Below are 23,914 nucleotides of genomic sequence, written 5' to 3' on the forward strand. Positions count from 1 at the left end.
TAGGCCTCTTGCACACTGCATGCATTTCAGATTCCGATTCCGCTTTTTAATCTGTTTTTACATCCGATTCCGATTCAGATTTTTAATCTTAACTGCATGCTGCGTTTTTTGATCCGTTTTTCTGTTGAATGTATTCAAGGAAAATCGGAAACGGAATCGGAATCGGAATCGGAAAACGGATTTGCAGTGTGCAGGGAGCCTTAATATGCTTTACTTAAGTCATAAACTTTCTTGCATACTAGAAGTGTGGATCACCTGAAATGTGGGCAGTATAGACAAAGATGCCATAGGGCTGATATATTTGATTTAATAAACCTGGGCAACAGTGGAGAATGCTGGAGAGCCTAATGGTGCATACACACATGTGATTTGGATTGACCAATCTCTGACTGATTCTACCACCTCCATAGAGTAAGAGGGCAAAAATATTTTCAATATTTTGAACAGATTATGTAGGTAAGCTCTTATAATACACACAAGTTGCAAAATTGTCCAATCATTGACCAATCAAAATTGGATGTGTGTAATAGGCCCAAAATTGGGCAGCAGTACATTGATCTGCTGCTAGGTGCAGAAGGTCAGAATTCCTCCCTTGGATCAAAACATGATGAGGACTTCTGGAAGATAGTGACTACAGTTTGTACCATTACATGCAATCCCATTCAGCATGTTTATCAAATTTAAGACAGCCTGGATATATTATAAGACAGGTGTGTGTGTGTGTATATGCGTGTGTGTGTGTGTGTGCTGAGGCAGAGGCGAGAGAGGCTCCAGCCTCAGGGCGCAGTGTAGGAGGGGACGCACAAGTAGTGAGTTGTGCGCCCCCTCCTACACCGTGCCGCCTCCTACACAGCTATCATTCCCCTATTGTGTTTGAAACAGAGAGAAATAAGAAAAAGGGATACATGGCAGTGACTGCAAGCCAGAGAACTAGAGTTTAAGGTGTTGGGGGGGTCCTGGGGTGCCTCTTAAGCCGCATCTACACGCGTAGATGCGGCCGCGATGTGCCTTATCAATCGAGCCGCTGATGCGGCTTGATTGATAAGATCCGACAGGACGGATCTCCCCGCCGCCGATTCCCTACTCGCTCCCCGCGAGGGGACAATGGCAGGGAATCGAGCGGAAGATAAGCGGCGCGGTGCGGCGACGAGCGGGAATCGAGCGGGTATTGATTCCGGCGCACGCGCGGCGAGCGGTGATGTGGCGGGGCCGCGGAAGAGGCGATCCGGCGGCTAATCGAGCCGCCAGATCGCCGCCTCATCTACACGTGTGGATGAGGCTTTAGTCTAATAGTAATCACTGTGTGACGGCTGGGAAGGGAGGAATGGAAGGGCGCACTTTGGTGTCTCAGCCTTGGGTGCAGGAGGACCTAGTCCCGGCTCTGTGTGTGTCACCCAGCAGCCAATATTTTCTTGAAAAATACCCAGCTTAGCATCACCAGATCACTTATGTTGTCCAGTTTTCACAAAGTTAACCCTAATATTGGATATTTAGAACGAGAATGATTACGTGCTCAGCACAATTTGCAGCTCTCAGTTCTAATATTATTATTTAGTATTTATATAGTGCTGACATCTTCTGCAGCGCTGTACAGAGTATATTGTCTTTTCTCTTAACTGTCCCTCAGAGGGGCTCACAATCTAATCCCTACCATAGTCATATTTCCATGTATGTATCATGTAGTGTATGTATCATAGTCTAGGGACAATTTAGGAGGAATCTAATTAACTTATCTGTTTGTTTTTGGGATGTGGGATGTGCAGATAGTGCCCTGTTACCATCTTCAAATGGAAGCAGCAAACAATTCCATGAATCAGACTATAATCGTTATATCCTTTGCATATCCTACTGCTGAATTCACACATTTAAAGCACACTCTTCTAGCCACTGAACATAAACTAAGCCTAAGAGCTGAACAGAATTCACATTGTACATTATAGTTTCACAGTTTCTGCTGAGCAGGTTACACCCTATGCAATATGTAACATAAATTATTGTAGTCATAGTTGATATAGACGATGATTAACCCACAAATTCCCTCAATCCATTGTTTTGTCTATAAAGATATCACCTGTTATAAACAAAGCACATATAGTGCCAATGTCAACCGTAATATACATTGTATCACCAGTAATTCTTGATAGCTTGATGTGGGAGATGCGGCGTATGTTGCAATAACAGTTATTAGTCACCAGAAACTAGATAGTCACAGCAGTGGTATAGGAAAGCATGTTCCATCCTGAAAATAACTGCAGACTCCACAGAAACCTGGGGCAGGAACACAGATCTGTCAAATGAGTGTACCACAACATAAACACGCAATGTTTCCTATACATGGACCATGACCTAAGTCTGCAAGATCCAGGGTGCCAATGAAATCTGTTCAGTAATGATAAATCTTCTCTATTGCCCCCAAAGGCTCTGTCCTATTTTTTCCAGCAGGAATCAGAACAATAAAACATGCACAATAAAGACAGTCATTTGGCGAAGATACAAATATAAAACAACTAAAACAGTCTGAAGTGGGGGATACCATCTTGTACTGGGGGGAGGGGGGTATCTGACTTTATTGTCCTTGCTTTGTTGTTCATAATTGATGGATGGGTTATAGTCTCCTGTTTTGTTGTTTACGTTTGTTGTTGAATAAAATGTACTATTATAAAGGTAATAATAGCACACATTAACTTACAGGAGGAGACTTTGGGAGAATTCAGGACCATTACAGTTTAATTTTGGAGGAAGAAATTTAAATTTCTTCAGTTTAATCTGAATTAGACATTTAGGGCTGTAAAATAACATAAAATAATCTGGAGATTGCTGTATTGATCAGGACCAGAGCTTATACTCAGTAGCTAAGAACTTCACATCAACCCCAGAGAAAGTTCCAAGAGAGAGTTAATTATTCAGAAACCATTAGAGTGCTCACACCTATTCACCCCTGTATGTGCTGGCTTGCCAAGGCCACAGCAGGCATTGGGGTGTGCCCATATTATGGGGTGTATTCCATTATTAAATTGCTAGTCTATGTCAAGGCATTATATGAATTTCATAATGTAATCCTGGCAATCATGTATAATTAAATTTAAAGTCATAGCAACATATAGAAAGATAGAGACAGACATATACATACAGTCACAGACGTATAGACAGATAAGCACCGTAATAGATAGATAAATAAATAGATAGATTATAGATCACTCCCGCCATGTTTTGCTCTTTGTAAAGGCAGTAAACAGTTGCTAACTCTGTTCCAAGGTTGGACGTCATGAGCTGTGCTGCTCTTGTAGTATGACAGCAGGGAGCTTCCAATTAACAGACCTCTATAAATCTCCGCTGTCTCCCATTATACTTCCCTGTTACCTCCCAGTATGCCCAAAATGGCAACTTTTCCTAAAACTTGTTTCCAATTTCTGTAACAGTGATGAATATAGTTACAGAATGGCAGCAACCAAAGCCCCTTTATGTCATTCCATGCAGACAGCGTGTCCTTAGATGAACATGAAGTGGCTTCAGTGACATCATCACCTCTGCCATCCCAGACACAGGCAAATCTGCAGAACTGATCCCTGGTTCCTGTGTCTCATTCATTGCTGCTAGAAAGTAAACCACCTAGATATAACCGCATCTCTGTATATACTGCACACATATCCACTAATATCCCTGATATAACCCCATCTCTGTATACACTGCATGCATATCCACTAATATCCCTGATATAACCGCATCTCTGTATATACTGCACGCATATCCACTAATATCCCTGATATAACCCCATCTCTGTATACACTGCATGCATATCCACTAATATCCCTGATATAACCGCATCTCTGTATATACTGCACGCATATCCACTAATATCCCTGATATAACCCCATCTCTGTATACACTGCACGCATATCCACTAATATCCCTGACATAACCGCATCTCTGTATACACTGCATGCATATCCACTAATATCCCTGATATAACCCCAACTCTGTATACACTGCATGCATATCCACTAATATCCCTGATATAACCCCAACTCTGTATACGCTGCATGCATATCCACTAATATCCCTGATATAACCCCATCTCTGTATACACTGCATGCATATCCACTAATATCCCTGATATAACCCCATCTCTGTATACACTGCACGCATATCCACTAATATGCCTGATATAACCCCATCTCTGTATACACTGCACACATATCCACTAATGTCCCTGATATAACTCCATCTCTGTATATACACTGCATGCATATCCACCAATATCCCTGATATAACCCCATCTCTGTATACACTGCATGCATATCCACTAATATCCCTGATATAACCCCATCTCTGTATACACTGCATGCATATCCACTAATATCCCTGATATAACCCCAACTCTGTATACACTGCATGCATGTCCACTAATATCCCTGATATAACTCCATCTCTGTATACACTGCATGCATATCCACTAATATCCCTGATATAACCCCATCTCTGTATACACTGCACGCATATCCACTAATATGCCTGATATAACCCCATCTCTGTATACACTGCACGCATATCCACTAATGTCCCTGATATAACTCCATCTCTGTATATACACTGCATGCATATCCACCAATATCCCTGATATAACCCCATCTCTGTATACACTGCATGCATATCCACTAATATCCCTGATATAACCCCATCTCTGTATAGACTGCATGCATATCCACTAATATCCCTGATATAACCCCATCTCTGTATACACTGCATGCATATCCACTAATCTCCCTGATATAACCCCATCTCTGTATAGACTGCATGCATATCCACCAATATCCCTGATATAACCCCATCTCTGTATAGACTGCATGCATATCCACTAATATCCCTGATATAACCCCATCTCTGTATACACTGCATGCATATCCACTAATATCCCTGATATAACCCCATCTCTGTATAGACTGCATGCATGTCCACTAATATCCCTGATATAACCCCATCTCTGTATACACTGCATGCATATCCACTAATATCCCTGATATAACCCCATCTCTGTATAGACTGCATGCATGTCCACTAATATCCCTGATATAACCCCATCTCTGTATAGACTGCATGCATATCCACCAATATCCCTGATATAACCCCATCTCTGTATACACTGCATGCATATCCACTAATCTCCCTGATATAACTCCATCTCTGTATATACACTGCACATACTGTATATATATATATATATATATATATATATATATATATATATATATATATATATATATATATATATTCACTTGGAGCTTTGGTATTGCAGGACGGCTGTGACATTATGGAGTGGGACAGGACAGGACAGGCATGGATATGATACTCTGACTCAGCACCAAACTGTCCCTACAAATATTCGAAACAGTTGCCGGTTATGAAAGTGGGAATCACAGTTGTTGTCGCCTATTACTGCTACTAATGGAATGACTTATGACAGTGTTTTTTTATATCAAAGCAATCCACACACTAGGTGAACTTCCACTGACAATCTTCAGGCTTAATTCCACAATTTAATGCCACTAGCACTGCTGTGAGGGCTGCAGAGCCAGCTGGGCATTGCTGTTCTCTGAGGTAGTATTGAGAGTAACTAGCAAATCATTATTTTACAATACTGACAGCTATGTGTGTGACATTTACAAATACTTCATAAAAATCCATTAGGCATACATTTAGACAGCATTGCAAGAAATTATGAGTTTCTCCTGGCTTGTGCTATTTTATAGTCTTTGTTTCTGGCCATTGTTACATGGCCAGATCTTCCTCAGTTATGCCACTGTGTGCCCTTTATTGTCCTACCTTCCTCTCCTGTGCTTGTTTCTTGCTTATGTGCTGAAGATGCTTCCTGTGAGCAGGAGATCAGTGTGTCCCATGATGAGGGGGAATCCTGTGGGTGCAGCTCTGCTCACCTGTGCTGCCAGTGCATCTCTCAGGGATGCTGTCCTGGTCACCTGGTCACAGAAAGTCTAGGATGTGCTGACAGCAGAGCCTCTAGCAGATTCTTCAGAGATGTGTCTCTGGCTCTGTGTGTGTAGTAGATCTGGATATTGCATGCACAGCCACTCCCTGAAGTCACTTTCCACTCCCCCCTCTATCCATCCACAGGATTCACCTCTTTCACTCAACTTTCTTCTCATCTGCTCTTCTCTGTCTTCCTCAGGTTCTCCTGGTGTAAGGTGCACACAGCATTCAAACACAAAGCTACCTCAAGCTGGCTGCTTTGGGGGACAAGTGAGTGAGGGATCGCAGGTCAAAGTTCAGCATCAATTTGCACAGCTCTAGGTGGCAAGCCACTACCTCAAAAGCACACAAAGGAGATGCACTGTGTAAAGTGAAATTTGCTATCTACATAACATGACTGATTCATTGTGAAACACAACTTTTCACACCTGAAAATACTTAATCACTTCACTCAGAAGGCTGCTTATAAAGGGCTGGCCTGGGTCTTTCAGGTTTCCACATAAACATTCACAAAGGGAACCAGTCAGAGGCACACAGTGCTAATGCCAGGGGATGCCAGGCAAAGCAAATCGAGGAATCGAGTGCAAATTTGTGCCCAACCGGCAGCAAATTTGGATTCACCACTCTGTCAGTTAAGCAGTTTTTATTTAAATGTTTCAATTTAAACAAGCTTAACGAGCAACACTATATAAATACAGAAGCCAAATTAATTCTAATGTTTGGTGATTTTGTGTGTGTATTTTTAATGAATAATGACTCAAAACCTTATGAAGCTGAATTCAGCATTTAAAGGACATAGTTATATAGTTACATAGTTATTTTGGCTGAAAAAAGACATACGTCCATCGAGTTCAACCAGTACAAAGTACAACTCCAGCCCGTCCCCCACATACCCCTGTTGATCCAGAGGAAGGCGAAAAAACCCCCACCAGGCATGGTCCAATTAGCCCCAAAAGGGAAAAATTCCTTCCTGACTCCAGATGGCAATCAGATAAAATCCCTGGATCAACATCATTAGGCATAACCTAGTAATTGTAGCCATGGATGTCTTTCAACGCAAGGAAAGCATCTAAGCCCCCTTTAAATGCAGGTATAGAGTTTGCCATAACGACTTCCTGTGGCAATGCATTCCACATCTTAACCACTCTTACTGTAAAGAACCCTTTCCTAAATAAATGGCTAAAACGTTTTTCCTCCATGCGCAGCTCATGTCCTCTAGTCCTTTGAGAAGGCCTAGGGACAAAAAGCTCATCCGCCAAGCTATTATATTGCCCTCTAACTGACAACTGAAGCGAGAGGGATATGGAGGCTGCCATATTTATTTCTAATAATAATGGCTGCCTGGCAGCCCTGCTTCACTATTTGGCTGTAGCAGTGTTTGAATAACACCAGAAACAAGTGTGCCGCTAATCTTGTCAGATCTGACAATAATGTCAGAAACACCTGATCTGCTGCCTCCATATCCCCTCTCTTCAGTTGTCCTTTAACCTTCTAGTATTTCTAAACTTTCCTCCCTACTTTTCTTTCTACTGTTATATTGCTGAGCAGGTAATAACAGACTACTATTATTTTGTGAAAGATGCTTCTGCCACTTACTCTGCACACAAATCTGGCATTATGACATAGGACAAGTGTTACACTCCTTTGTTATCAACCCCCAGAAGAATTCCTCATTCATTAATACTGGATAGAAAAGGATTTCAGTTTGAGAGCCATGCAAATTCTTCATTACATAGTCTGCTCAGAACATGTGGCTTTGGTTAAAGCCCAACACATATTTTCCTAGTCCTGTGAGGAACTTATATCTGTGTGTATGTTCCTTAGCTAATACCAAATAGGTCAAATATCACATTATCTAATCAGGAGCCTCTTCAGCAGACATGTCTCTTTCTGTGCCCACCTCCTTGCAGTCTGAGCAGCCATAGGATACTGAGGCAAGCAGCAGCCCCACCCATCAAGCCAAATGTTATAGAACCACTATTGCAAAAAAGTGTAAAATTTAAAATAAACACATACGAATAAGAAGTACATTTCGTGCAGAGTAAAATGAGCCATACATTACTTTTCTCCTATATTGCTGTCACTTAGGCCTGGTGCACACCAAAAACCACTAGCAGATCCGCAAAATGCTAGCAGATTTTGAAACGCTTTTTCTTCTTTTTCTGTAGCGTTTCAGCTAGCGTTTTGCGGTTTTGGTGTAGTAGATTTCATATATTGTTACAGTAAAGCTGTTACTGAACAGCTTCTGTAACAAAAACGCCGGCAAAACCGCTCTGAACAGGCGTTTTTCAGAGCGGTTTGCTTTTTTCCTATACTTAACATTGAGGCAGAAACGCATCCGAAATCCAAAAAATGCCTCACCCTGGGAGGATTCGTTTCTGCAAAACGCCTCCCGCTCTAGTGTGCACCACCCCATTGAGATACATTGACCAGGCCGCAAGCGGCTGCAGAAACGCTGAAAAAGCCGCTCGGTGTGCACCAGCCCTTACAGTAGGTAGTAGAAATCTGCAGAAACGACAGGTTTTGGACTAGCTCATTTCCTCATGGGGGATTCTCAGCATGGCCTTTATTCTTTATAGAGAAACTCCCTGAAAAGGATTTATACAAATATGCTTGACGGACTCCCTGCTCGCTCTACAGTTTTTTGGCAGTTGGATGGAGCAGCTGCCATTGACTAAGTGCTTTTAAAATGTACATGTACTTTAACCACTTCACCACTGAGGGGTTTTACCTCCTGAGCACCAGAGCAATTTTCACCTTTCAGCGCTCCTTCCATTCATTCGTCTATAACTTTATCATTACTTATCGCAATGAAATGAACTATATCTTGTTTTTTCCGCCACCAATTAGGCTTTCTTTAGGTGGGACATTATGCCAAGAATTATTTTATTCTAAATGTGTTTTAATGGGAAAATAGGAAAAATGTGGGAAAAAAAATAATTATTTTTCAGTTTTCGGCCATTATAGTTTTTAAATAATGCATGCTACTGTAATTAAAACCCATGAAATTTATTTGCCCTTTTGTCCCGGTTATAAAACCATTTAAATTATGTCCCTATTACAATGTTTGGCGCCAATATTTTATTTGGAAATAAAGGTGCATTTTTTTCAGTTTTGCGTCCATCCCTAATTACATGCCCATAGTTTATAAAGTAACAGTGTTATACCCTCTTGACATAAATATTTAAAAAGTTCAGTCCCTAAGGTAACTATTTATGTATTTTTTTCAATTGTAAATTTTTTAATTTTTTTTTTTAATTACAAAAAAAAAAAAAGGGGGAGTGTGGGAGGTAATGAGTTAATTTTTTGTGTAACAGTAATTTATTTCTATGTAAAAAATGCTTAGGGTGTAGTTTTACTATTTGGCCATAAGATGGCAACAGTAACTTTTTGTCTATTGCGACCTGCGAGCGTCCTTCCGGACGCTCGCAGCAAGTAGTAGGAGGCTGTGAGTGTTTGTTTTTTTTTCACAATGATCGCGCTGCCCATCGGAGAGCAGCGGATCATTGTGGGGCTTAGATCAACGAATGGGAATGGATTTTCCAATTCATTGATCTCCGGGCGAGCGGGCGGCAGCGTGTTTACTAGCGGCGGGCGGCGTGTTTACGAGCGCGGGCAGCGGCGGGAGCGCGGAAAGTACGGATTTCTCCGTCCCTGGGGGTTAAAGGATGGAAAAAGGGACGGAGAAATTCGTACGGGTGGGGGTAAAGTTAAGGACTGCTGCCTTAAAACCCCTTAGGGCCCTTTTCCACCAGCGCGTTTGCGCTAGCTGAATCGGAAAGACGCAAACCGCTAGCGTTTTTACAATCGCTACGGTTTGCTTTTTAACATAGGAATCGCGGTAGGTCATTTCCACTACCGCGATTCGTTTTTTACAGGAACGCGAACGCGCGGCGGAGCGATATTTGCCGCGATTTTGCTATGCAGTGCATAGCATAGCAAAATCGCGGCCGCAAACGTCGGGGAATCGCCGGTAATTACGATTCAGCAATCGCTAGCGTTCAGCGTGAACGCTAGCGACTGCTAGTGGAAAAGGGCCCTTTAGGACCAGACACTTTTTTTCCATTCAGACCAATACAGCTTTAACGGTTCATTACTCGGTCACAAAACCCACTATCTAAATGAATTTTAGCTCCTTTTCTTGTCACTAATACAGCTTTCTTTTGGTGCTATTTGATTGCTGCTGTGAATTTTAGTTTTTATTATATTCATCAAAAAAGACATGAATTTTGTCAAAAAAATATTTTTTTTTTTAAATTTCTGTGCTCACATTTTTCAAATAAAGTAAAATTTCTATATACATTTCTGTCTAAATTTATTGTGCTACATGTCTTTGATCAATAAATAGACACTTATTGGATTTTTTTTTTTTTTGGTTGGGTAAAAGTTATAGCGTTTACAAACTATGGTGCAAAAAGTGAATTTTCCCATTTTGAAGCATCTCTGACTCTTCTGAGCACCTGTCATGTTTCATGAGGTGCTAGAATTCCAGGATAGTATAAATACCCCCCAAATGACCCCATTTTGGAAAGAAGACATCCCAAAGTATTCACTAAGAGGCATGGTGAGTTCATAGAAGATTTTATTTTTTGTCACAAGTTAGCGGAAAATGACACTTTGTGACAAAAAAAAAGTTTCCATTTCTGCTAACTTGTGACAAAAATAATAAATAAATCTGCCACAGACCCACCATGCCCCTCTCTGAATACTTTGGGGTGTCTACTTTCCAAAATGGGGTTTATTTTTGGGGTGTGCTTACTGTACTGGCATTTTGGGGGTGCTAAATTGTAAGCACCCCTGTAAAGCCAGCATGGGTATGTGTAAAAATACACCACAAAACACATTATACTACTTCTCCCGAGTACGGCGATACCACATGTGTGACACTTTTTTGCAGCCTAGGTGCACTAAGGGGCAGGGCCGGCCTTAGGTTTCACAGCGCCCTGAGCGAAACCTGATTTTTGTGCCCCCCTTCATCCTCTTCACGCATGCGCGCACCCTCGCGCACTAACACACACACAGGCCCATATGCAATTCACCTTTTCTACTGAGATATCTCCTAGGACAGTGGTTACGAACCTTTTTGACGTCGTGACACATCACGCCAAATGTTCAGATCTCTGTGATACGTCACGTATGTATAATAGGAAAAATACTATTAATAACCACGAATGGATGGAAAGAGTGCATTATCCTGAATATACTTGAAAATGAAGGCTAGAACCTTTCAGGAATATTAATAAAAACAATCAGTGAGACAGTTAGCCCCCCCCCCATTTAGAATGATAGCACAGCACCAATAATTTCCACCACTCGTTATAGCCGCAGTGCACACACACACCCCCCACCAAAAAAAAAATGCCCTTCCCCCCCGATCTCATGTGTAGGTGCCCTCAATATAGGTTGCCAAGCATAGGTACTCCCAGTATAGGAAGTCAGTTGAAGGTCTCCATCGCCCCCATAGATAGCCAGGTGTAGGTGCCTCCAGTATAGGTAGTCATGTGTTGGTGCCCTCAGTAAAGGTAGCCAGCTATAGGTGCCCCCAGTATAGGAAATCAGGTGTAGGTGCCCTCAGTATAGGTAACCAGCCAGCTATTAGGCGCCCCTTTGGAAGCCGGTGCCCTGAGCGACCGCTCTGGTCGCACAGGTCAAAGGCCGGCTATGCTAAGGGGCCCAAAGTCCTATGAGTACCTTTAGGATTTCACAGGTCATTTTGAGGCATTTGATTTCCAGACTACTCCTCATGGTTTAGGGCCCCAAAAATGCCATGGCAGTATAGGAAACCCACAAGTGCCCCTATTTTAGAAAGATGACACCCCAAGGTATTCCGTTAGGAGTATGGTGAGTTCATAGAAGATTTTATTTTTTGTCACAAGTTAGCGGAAATTGATTTTTATTGGTTTTTTTTTTCACAAAGTGTCATTTTCCACTAGCTTGTGGCAAAAAAATAAAATCTATGAAATCATCATACACCTAACGGAATACCTTCGGGTGTCTTCTTGCTAAAATGGGGTCACTTGTGGGGTTCCTATACTGCCCTGGCATTTTAGGGGCCCAAAACGGTGAGGAGTAGTCTGGAAACCAAATGCCTCAAAATGACTGTTCAGGGGTATAACCATCTGCAAATTTTGATGACAGGTGGTCTATGAGGGGCTGAATTTTGTGGAACCGGTCATAAGCAGGGTGGCCTCTTAGATGACAGGTTGTTGTGGCACTGAAGTGCAGGAAGCGCAGGATGTTCTCAAATCGTGACCTGGACATGGGTATGTGATGTATTGGGTGCGTAGACCAATAAGACCGCAATACATTCTTTTTGACTAGACCCATGTTAAGGAGAAGGCCCAAAAAAATGTTAAGTTTGGAAACTTGGAGTGGTTTCCACCAAAAAGGCTGGGCATGGTAGCTTCTCGCAAGGAGAACGCCAGCGCATACCACTAAGGCTGCATCTGAAATGACCACCAGCTCAGTGTGTAGCACCTATATAGACTTTCTGCACACTTCGCATTCAATTCAGATGCAAATCATATGCAAAAAAAATGTGTAACTTACATTTGGTAGAGCAGCAAGGAGAACGCCAGCGCATACCACTAAGGCTGCAAAAAAATGTGTAACTTACATTTGGTAGAGCAGCAAGGAGAACGCCAGCGCATACCACTAAGGCTGTCAAAAAAAAAGTGTAACTTACATTTGGTAGAGCAGCAAGGAGAAGGCCAGCGCATACCACTAAGGCTGCAAAAAAAATGTGTAACTTACATTTGGTAGAGCAGCAAGGAGAACGCCAGCGCATACCACTAAGGCTGCATATGATTTGCATCTGAATTGAATGCGAAGTGTGCAGAAAGTCTATATAGGTGCTACACACTAAGCTGGTGGTCATTTCAGATGCAGCCTTAGTGGTATGCGCTGGCGTTCTCCTTGCTGCTCTACCAAATGTAAGTTACACATTTTTTTTGCATAGCTGCTCCCGAGGTTTTAAATTTAGAGGCGGTGTATGCCTGTGCGATTAACCATTCAATTGCAACATGTGTTTAGGGATGCGCAGCCTTTCCCCCCCCCACCTTTCCTTAACATGGTAGCTTCTCGGATTGGCAGTTGCGTATTGTGTGGCATAACGGTTGGTCTCAGCCACAATTAAGTTGTAGAGATCCACGGTGCAGAACAGATGAAAAAAGTCTAGGGCCGTATCCTGGTACGGGTGCAGCGGAACCAGGAGATTGCCAATTGGGATTTGCCAGCACCTCTGGGAGACTATGGGTAGTACAGGCCCAATTTGCTGGTGGCTGCGACTCGGGTCTTAATGCACGTGCCACCGAACCAGTTTCTACTACCATGCTGGTGCTCGCCGCTTCACCAGGGTCTATGGTAGTACTGTGCTAGGCCCAGGAGATGCTACGCTGCTGGTTCATGCCTCACCAAGAAAACTCGGATCAGCGCTAGCACCACTCTGCTGCTCTTGAGTCTGATCCTGCGGTCCAGTGACATGGGGTGTGGTACGCCTGGCTCTAGCCGGGACCTCAATCTCGTCATTGCTATCGGTCAGAGAGCCACTGCTATTCACCGGTTCGTATTCTGACCCGGATGATTCGTCGGATGAGGCTTCCCAATCGCACTCACCCTACTGGGCCAGAATCTCGGCGGCCTCTTCAGCGGAGACTACCCAGGAAAAAGAGCACCTACCTAGAAAAAGGGAGTACTTCTGAAGTAGAAAGCTGTGGTCACTGAGTTTTGATTAAAAAAAAATCAAAACTGAGCTTTACAGTGCCACAGTTATTGTACAGTGTTTTTTGCAGTGATCAGAAAAAATAAATTCTGTCACTGTGGTGGGGCGGGTGAAGGTTTGGCCGGGTGATCAGAGCCCCGTAGGGGGCAGATTAGGGCCTGATCTAATGGGTAGAAGTGCTAAGAGGTGACAGGTGGTGACAGGAGGTAATTGATGGGTGTCTCAGGGGGTGATTAGAGGGGAGAATAGATTCAATCAATGCACTGGTGAGGTGATTAGGGGGGTCTGAGGGCGATCTGAGGGTGTGGGTGGGTGATTGGGTGCCTGCAAGGGGCAGATGAGGGTCTGATCTGATGGGTAGGATGGGTAGCAGTGACAGGGGGTGATTGATGGGTAATCAGTGGGTAATTAGAGGGGAGAACAGATGTAAATAATGCACTAGGGAGGTGATCAGGGGGGGTCTGAGGGCGATCTGAGGGTGTGGGAAGGTGTTTGGGTGCCCGCAAGGGGCAGATTAGGGTCTGATCTGATGAGTAGCAGTGACAGGTGGTGACAGGAGGTGACGGGGTGATTGATAGGTGATCAGGGTGTGATTAGAGAGGAGAATAGATGCAAGCAATGCACTGGCGAGGTGATGGGGGGGTCTGAGGGCAATGATTGATGGGTGATCAGTGGGTGATTAGAGGGGAGAACAGATGTAAACAATGCACTTGGGAGGTGATCTGAGGGAGGGTCTGCAGGCGATCTGAGGGTGTGGGCGGGAGATCAGGTGCCCACAAGGGGCAGGTTAGGGTCTGATCTGATGGGTGGCAGTGACAGGGGGTGATTGATGGGTGATTGAAAGGTGATTGACAGGTGATCAGTGGGTGATTACAGGGGAGAATAGATGTATACCAGGCATAGGCAAACTTGGCCCTCCAGCTGTTAAGGAACTACAAATCCCACAATGCATTTGCCTTTATGAGTCATGACTGTGGCTGTCGGACTCCTGCAATGCATTGTGGAACTTGTAGTTCCTCAACAGCTGGAGGGGCAAGTTTGCCCATGCCTGATGTACAGTATACAGTACACAGGGGTGGGTGCGGGGGGGGGGGTCTGGGGAGGATCTAAGGGTGTGTGTGTGTGTGTGGGGGGGTGATCAGGAGCCCCCAGGGGGCAGTTTAGGACCTAATCTAAAATATAGCGTTGACAGATAGTGACAGGGGGTGATTGATGGGTGATTAGGGGGGTGATTGGGTGCAAACAGTGGTCTCAGGGGGTGATCAGAGGGGGTCTGAGGGGTGCTGTGGGCAATCAGGGGGGCAGGGGAACAGGATCAGTGTGTGTGTGCGATTACATATACAGCTGCCTCCTCCCCTGGTGGTCGCTCGATCACTGGGACCACCAGGGGAGGAGTCAGCCTGTACAATACACTTTGTATACATAACAAAGTGTATTATACACTTTTTCTACGGCGAAATCGGAGGGTTAACACCCCGCCGGCGCTGCTAATTCGGCCGGCGGGTTGATGTCGTGGGTGGGCGGAGTCTACTGCCGGCGGATGCGCGCGATCCCCAGCTAATCAGTCCCCCAGGTGCCGACGGCGATCGGCATTACGCTGTCCTCCGGGAGCCACATTGCCGACGCCCATAGGTAGTGGGCGGTCGGCAAGTGGTTAAAGTACATGGTCCTTTAAAGCAGATTACCTATTTTGAAATTCAACTCCAATTTTACAGTTTACAGTTTTTGTGTGTTGCAGTGTGATGCCACTCCCCTGCCGCATCCCACTGCAACGCGAAAAAACATAAGACTCTGAGGCCGAGTGTGCTGACAGGTTATATGCATAGTGCCGCCCCTGTTCAGTGATGTACTCTCTACTGGGCAGGAAGTAAATCACTGGGATTCCCATCAGTCTGCCCATGTGCTCCGTAGCGTACTGCGCTCCGGCGTTTACACTTACTGCATTGCTCATAGACTTCCATTACCCCAAGCACCGTGCGTTGAGCGCGGTGCTTCTGGTAACACGCTGCTGCCCTTCCGTCAGCTTAGATACTTCCGCCACACCGCAACGGACCGCAATAAGTGTAAAAGTCTCCATAGACTTTCATTGCTTATGCAGCCCCTGCAGCAAAATAGGGTAACACAACGCAGGATTTACCTGCATGTGTAAAAGGCCCCCCAAATGTAATCTTAAAACACATCTTTTCAGACAAGCTTATAATTTGCCATAGCTAGCATAGGAGGCTCACTGCCTCATCTGCTAACCCCTTAGTCTTCTTCTCTTCTGTCTCTACCCCACTGCCCGCTAGAGATTGTAAGCTTGCAAGGGTGGGGACCTCCCACTAGTGTTTCCTGTTTCTGAGGTACTTTATCATATGATCATTGGTGATGTCTCCAGCCACACATCAACTATGTATGTCTTTGTATTGCTGGATGTCCTGATCATACAGAGTTTTGAGCTTCTCATGTATCTATGCTTCCCTCTATTTGTTTTGTACTATGTACAGCATTACTTAAGATGTTGGCACTGTCTAAATAAAAATAATACGAATCATCTCAAGTACTGAGAGCCATTGGGTCATGGCAATAAACGCAAAGTCATTGGCAGGCGCGGAGCTAGGGGGGGTCGGGGTAGGTCAAGTGCCCCCGGGCGCCGGGTCACTAAGGGCGCCCAGCTGAGCTGATTTTTTTGTTTTTGTTTGTTTTTCTCTGCGGAGGGGAGCAGCGCAGAGAAGAGAAGAGGGAGAGCTATGCGGACGGTGGAGAAGGGGGCCATCTCCCCCCCTTCTCTCACCTTAGAGCTCTCCCTCCCTCCCTCGCTGTCCCCTCCGTTATTGTCCGGGTGTCTGGCGCAGCGGGCGGGACTTACCTCCGTCTCGCTCCAGCGCCGGCCGGAAGTTCGGGTCCCGCAGCCGCTGCTCTGGTCTGGACTAGACCAGAGTAGCGGCAGATCCATCCGCGCTGCGACGTGACGGAGGTAAGTTCCGCCCGCCGCTGCCAGTACCCGGACATTAATGGAGGGGACAGCGAGGGAGGGAGAACAGCTCTCCCTCTTCTCTGCGCTGCTCCCCTCCTGCTGGGGAGCCAGGGAGGGGGACACCTGGTTACCTACTCTGGGCACATATACCCCTGGCTACATATACTGGGCATATATACCCCTGGCTACATATACTGGGCATATATACCCCTGGCTACATATACTGGGCATATATACCCCCTGGCTACATGGACTGGGCATATATACCCCCTGGCTACATATACTGGGCATATATACCCCTGGCTACATATACTGGGCATATATACCCCTGGCTACATATACTGGGCATATATACCCCCTGACTACATATACTGGGCATATATACCCCTGGCTACATATACTGGGCATATATACCCCCTGGCTACATATACTGGGCATATATACCCCTGCCTACATATACTTGGCATATATACCCCTGACTACATATACTGGGCATATATACCCCCTGACTACATATACTGGGCATATATACCCCTGACTACATATACTGGGCATATATACCCCTGGCTACATATACTGGGCATATATACCCCTGGCTACATATACTGGGCATATATACCCCTGGCTACATATACTGGGCATATATACCCCCTGGCTACATGGACTGGGCATATATACCCCCTGGCTACATATACTGGGCATATATACCCCTGGCTACATATACTGGGCATATATACCCCTGGCTACATATACTGGGCATATATACAACCTGACTACATACACTGGGCATATATACCCCTGGCTACATATACTGGGCATATATACCCCCTGACTACATATACTGGGCATATATACCCCTGGCTACATATACTGGGCATATATACCCCCTGGCTACATATACTGGGCATATATACCCCTGCCTACATATACTTGGCATATATACCCCTGACTACATATACTGGGCATATATACCCCCTGACTACATATACTGGGCATATATACCCCTGACTACATATACTGGGCATATATACCCCTGGCTACATATACTGGGCATATATACCCCTGGCTACATATACTGGGCATATATACCCCTGGCTACATGGACTGGGCATATATACTCCCTGGCTACATATACTGGGCATATATACCCCTGGCTACATATACTGGGCATATATACCCCTGCCTACATATACTGGGCACATATACCCCTGACTACATATACTGGGCATATATACCCCCTGACTACATATACCCCTGCCTACATATACTGGGCATATATACCCCTGCCTACATATGCTGGGCATATATACCCCATGCCTACATATACTGGGCATATATACCCCTGCCTACATATACTGGGCATATATACCCCTGACTACATATACTGGGCATATATACCCCCTGACTACATATACTGGGCATATATACCCCTGGCTACATATACTGGGCATATATACCCCTGGCTACATATACTGGGCACATATACGCCTGACTATATATACTGGGCACATATTATTCTCCTGGCTACATATACTGGGCATATATACCCCTGGCTACATATACTGGGCACATATACCTCTGGCTACATATACTGGGCACACATACCCCTGCCTACATATACTGGGCACATATACCCCTGGCTACTTGTTCTGTGGACATCTCTACCCCTGGCTACCTGTTCTGGGGACATCTATACCGCTGGCCACCTATTCTGGGGACATCTATACTGCTGGCCACCTATTCTGGGGACAACTATAGACCTGGGGCTACCTATTTTTGGGGAACCACGTCAGATTGAGTGTATTTTGGAGAACTGCTGCCAGGTGAGAGGTGTCTACCATATTAAGGGGGCATTCTACCTATTTATGTGAAATGCTGTCTATTTATGTGACTCATGACTGCTGAATTTGTCTTGTTGGGGGCCTCATGGTTACTGAATTTGTCTTGTTGGGGGCCTCATGATTTGTTGGGGGCCTCAAGATCGCTGAATTTGTCTTGTTGGGGGCCTCATGATTGCTGAATTTGTCTTGTTGGGGGCCTCATGATTGCTAAATTTGTCTTGTTGGGGGCTTCATGATTGCTGAGTTGGTTATGTTGGGGGCCTCATGATTGCTGAATTTGTCTTGATGGGGGGGGGGGGGGCTCATGATTGCTGAATTTGTCTTGGAACATGCTGGAAGGTACATACTGAGGGAGGGTGGGTGAGCGTGAGCCTGCTAACCTCCATATACATTTGGCCCCACCCATAACCACGCCCACATTTATTATGTGACCACGCCCCTTTTTGGCGCGGCGCAACCTTGACCTTGGGGGGCGCATTAATAGTCTTTGTCCCCGGGCGCTGAAAACCCTAGCTACGCCTCTGGTCATTGGAATAGCATTTCTAACCTGTTCAAACTGCTCTCACCTCTCCCTCTCCCCAAACACTAAAAATGGTCAATGAAATGCAAATGTTTCCATCTTACATGCAGATTTCATGCAAGTTGTATGACTCTTGGAAGTGGACCAATCAAAAGCATCAGGAAGTGCATTTTCGTGTCCCTATTCCAAGCTGCATTAAATTTGTACATCTCAGTGACATCTCTACCAGACACACACATACATCCTGACAGGATTCAGCTTATGATGTCTGCTAAGGAGCTATACATTGCACTGATAACAGTGAAACAGCCTGAAACAGTTGTTGATAAACTGGATTACAACACTCAGTAAAATGGAAAGCTTGAAGAGTTATGTAAACCAACAGTTCTGGATAAACACTTGGTTGACAAGGAATTTATTATTTGTATGACTCCACCCATATTCCTTAAGCAATGCATTATGGGTATTTCATTTTTGTACACTTGGAAGTAATAACTTAAAATACCTTTCGTATTAAGAAGTGATTACGGTACTGTTCTTAATCAACTGATATTCTATACAGAAGATTTTACACGTTTTTTTACACTCTCCAGTCTCTTGTGCACTGATTTCATTTGGTGATTGTATTATTTGTGGGCTATTTATACTGAAATTGAGACACAGGGGAAAAGCAGCCTCCTTGTAGGGTTAGGCCTCTATTCCACTGAATGTGTGTTACCTGGCAGCAAAATCCATCTCATGGCATCTGACAATGGTAACAACTGTGCCCAGATGTACTTTCATGGGAGGGGGAGGAGCCTGTCCACCGCCCGGCAGAAAACTAGCAAGCACCTTGCCTGTATATGGCAGCAGCTGACATATAGTGGATTCATTGCCTTAAAGGGGCACTATGGAGAAAAATTGTAAAATTTAAAATATGTGCTAACATAGACAAATAAGAGAAATGTTTTTCCCAGAGTAAAATGAGCCATAAATTACTTTTCTCCTATGTTGCTGTCACTTACAGTAGGTAGTAGAAATCTGACAGAAGCATCAGGTTTTGGACTAGTCCATCTCCTTATAGGGGATTCTCAACAAGACTTTTATTCTTTATGAAGATATTCCCTAAAAAGGATTTAAACAATGATGCTGGCCATCTTCCCTGCTCGCTACACAGTTTTTTTGGCAGTTGGACAGAGCAACTTTTGCATTTGAAATAAATAAATCCCTCAGAATCCCCCATAAAGAGATGGACTAGTCCAAAACCTGTCGCTTCTGTCAGATTTCTACTATCTATCCTTTAAAGAAAACCTGAACTGAAAATGAAAAGTCAAAATAAACATAAACATGTCATACTTACCTCCTGTGTAGTCTACTAATCAATCTCTTTTGCCTCTCCTGTGTCCTGTTTGTCCACTGTGATCGATGGAATTCTCCCTCCTCCATTTTGAAAATGGCGATTACCCCATAACAGCATCCTGGTCAGCACACTGTTAAACTGTAATATCGCCCCCTTGAGCCATAGGGAAACATGGACATTACCTTGCACATTCAGTTGTAACTGACAGCTGCTGATATATAACTGACAGCAACTAGTATATTTCAGTTTTGGCAAAATATTGTCAGAACTGTAAGGGATCACTGTAAGAAGAAAATGGTGAGCTTCTGAGAGGAACTGATAGTGAGGTAAGTATGTAATATTCATTTGCAGCTACATCATGTCTTTATTTTAAATAATTTTACTCAGTTCAGGATCCCTTTCAGCTGCCCAAGGAAAAGTGGCCTTAGTACTAGATCTGAAAAGCGATCTGAACTGTTTCTGTTTGGAGTTTGGATATTCTCACCAAGTTTGGGTACATTTTCTCTGAAACTTTCCAATTTTAGACATTAGATTATGCATCTCCCTAAAGGGACATTTAGGCTCCTTTTCTACTAGCAAGCGCAATTGCACGCAAAATTGTACTGCCGTGTGATCGCACATACTTCAGCTTCCACTTGCCGCGATAGCGCTGTGGACTGTCGGGAACGATTGCACCAATAATTGTGCAGGCCAACAATTGTGTTTGGTGAAAGATCGAATTGTGCTAATGAAAAATAAGCATTGCGATTTACATGTTAATCGTGGTTCTGTTGCAATCGGCGAAAGGCGAGAGATCCACTTTTTTGTTCGGATTGCAGCAAGTGGAGAAGAACCCTAACTGAGGTAAATTATTCACTTTTCTCTGTGAACTGTTGAGCAAAAAGTGCCATTTAAATGTATAATGATACAATTCTCTGTCAGATTTATTTTATTAGTTTACCTTATTAGTAAAACAGAGTAACCAAGCAGCTCGGAGTGACCCAAACCACTAGGAAAGTATAGGGGGGCTTATTAGTAAAATCACATTTCCTCTTTCTCACATCTTAATAAATGTAATTTGTTTCTGGGGATTTGCAGAGCAGAAAGGTTAGTAAGTAAGCCTGCTGTAGATCCTAAGAAGCTCCCCTGACCTACGTCTTGCCTGGGGGGGAGAGAGAGCCCAGTGGCCATCATTAGCTTTTGTGCCCTTTATGAATGGGTTGTAAACTTGTCAGCTACCACAGGGTTTATGCTCCAGAGTTCACCCTGTATAAGGTGTACTTTACTGTAAAATGTTATTGTTTAAGGGTACTTTTGCATGTTAAAGCTGCATTTGTGCACTCTGCAATATAATCATTAGACGTATTATAACAGAGATCAGTGTAAACGGTGAGTGTAAATGGTGCTAGGAATGCTTTTGGTGACATCCTACACAGCCTTGTCGCCAATAATAATAATTTTAAGGGTTGAGATTTCGTTTTTATAGTGGAGCATTACAATTCACATACTTTGGAGTTGATTCACTAAGGGAAATAGTGCGAGCAACTTCCTCTTGCTAGCGCTATTAAATCATGCAACTTAATTTTCCCTCCACGCACGCTACACGCGCTAGTGGCAGTGTAGCGTGCATAACTAAACAACATGTGCTGCTTACCAAAGCCACGCAGTAGTTAATTAACATAGTAGCGGCTGCACTACTGCTCAGCTTTGGTAAGCAGGACCCGCTGTTTAACTATGCACAATATGCTGCCACTAGCACGCACTGATTTAATAGCGCAAGTAACAGGAGGTTGCTCACGCTATTTCGCTTAGTGAATCAACCCCAAATTCTGCAGCTTTTTCTGCTTGATGCTGCAACTGCTACTTAAAAGAGACACCTGAAGTGAGAAGCATATGGAGGCTGCCATATTTATTTCCTTTTAAACAATACCAGTTGCCTGGCTGTTCTGTTGATCTTTTTGGCTGTGATAAAGTCTGAATCCCACACCTGAAGCAATCATGTGGCTAAGCTAGTCAGACTTCATTCAGAGCAGCTGATCTGTATGCTTGTGTAAGGTCTATGGCTTGAGGTGCGTACACACATGCGACTATAGTCGTTTGTAACGATCGTTCCCCGATCTTTACCAACGATGATCGTTACAAAAAACGAACCAACGACTATTAACCACCCTGGCGTTCTATTAAGATCGCCAGGGCGGCTGCGGGAGGGTTTTTTTTAAATTTAAAAAAAACTATTTCATGCAGCCAACTGAAAGTTGGCTGCATGAAAGCCCACTAGAGGGCGCTCCGGAGGCGTTCTTCCGATCGCCTCCGGCGCCCAGAATAAACAAGGAAGGCCGCAATGAGCGGCCTTCCTTGTTTTGTTTAGATCGTCGCCATAGCGACGAGCGGAGTGACGTCATGGACGTCAGCCGACGTCCTGACGTCAGCCGCCTCCGATCCAGCCCTTAGCGCTGGCCGGAACTTTTTGTTCCGGCTACGCTGGGCTCAGGCGGCTGGGGGACCCTCTTTCGCCGCTGCTCGCGGCGAATCGCCGCAGAGCGGCGGCGATCGGGCAGCACACGCGGCTGGCAAAGTGCCGGCTGCGTGTGCTGCTCTTTATTTGAACAAAATCGGCCCAGCAGGGCCTGAGCGGCAGCCATCGGCGGTGATGGACGAGCTGATACCGCTAAGATGGTTAAGGCAAACGACGAACGAGGCAAATCGCTACAAAACAAAGTTCTGTCTTGGCGGATTTTTACCACCGACGATCGTTAGCAAAAGTGGCACATCGTTGGAAACGATCGTTCGTACCAGGCTGGACATGCGCATTTCACTTTTTCTCCAAGAAACTTTACAATTTTATGCGCAGGCGCATTAAGTGCTTTTACGTGGAGTAACGTTCGTTCTAACGATGTGATCGTTACATACTTTTTACAACTAACTTTACTTCGGTCGTTCTTTCGTCAATTAAAAGATCGTTCGTCGTTGACAACGAACGATCGTTGTCGCATGTGTGTACGTAGCATTGGGCTGGTTGCACACTAAAGAGGTATGATCATCCAGCTTCAGTCTAGGAAAGTAGCACTGCACGATATAGCTGAGGTGCGACTGAAAATATTGAAAAGTAACATGGGACTTTCGGTTTACGTCCAGGAACCGCAGGATAACGCAATGCAGCTGCTGTGTTAACCTGCAGCACTCAGAGCACTTCCGTTGCATTGCGTCGCACCACAGGTACTGTGGCTGGTCTTATAGAGACTAATGGCCACTGGGATGAGCTGTGGTGGGGGAGAGTACTGCAACACAATGCTACATGTGTGAAAGGGCCGCAAAGTATTAGAGGGAAGGGAACAACTGGACAGCCAGAAAATCTGCAGTGTTTAAAAGGAAATAAATATGTCAGTCTCCACATCCCTCTCAATTTAGGTGTACTTTAAAGTTGTATTTTAAAGGATACCCGAGGTGACATGTGACATAATGAGATAGACATGTGTTCGTACAGTGCCTAGCATACAAATAACTATGCCGTGTTCCTTGTTTTCTTTCTCTGCCTGAAAGCATTAAACATCAGGTATGTTAGTGGCAGTTCCTGTCT

At 44.4% G+C, this 23,914-nt stretch overlaps 1 protein-coding gene across 2 annotated transcripts in view; it reads right to left on the bottom strand.

The window, feature by feature from the left end:
• The window catches only part of WNT10B (Wnt family member 10B), a 124,069-nt gene extending 118,021 nt beyond the window's left edge, over positions 1-6,048 (bottom strand). The window contains exon 1 of one of the 2 annotated variants that reach the window (XM_068267689.1): positions 5,931-6,048. The gene's annotated coding sequence lies outside the window, so the exon portion shown is untranslated. Of the gene's footprint in view, positions 1-5,820 lie in introns of both variants that reach the window. The other variant, XM_068267688.1, reaches the window with a different exon arrangement.
• Between the last annotated feature and the right edge of the window lie 17,866 nt (positions 6,049-23,914).

This window comes from Hyperolius riggenbachi, chromosome 2 (assembly GCF_040937935.1).
Source record: "Hyperolius riggenbachi isolate aHypRig1 chromosome 2, aHypRig1.pri, whole genome shotgun sequence".
Classification (NCBI taxonomy): Eukaryota; Metazoa; Chordata; class Amphibia; order Anura; family Hyperoliidae; genus Hyperolius; species Hyperolius riggenbachi.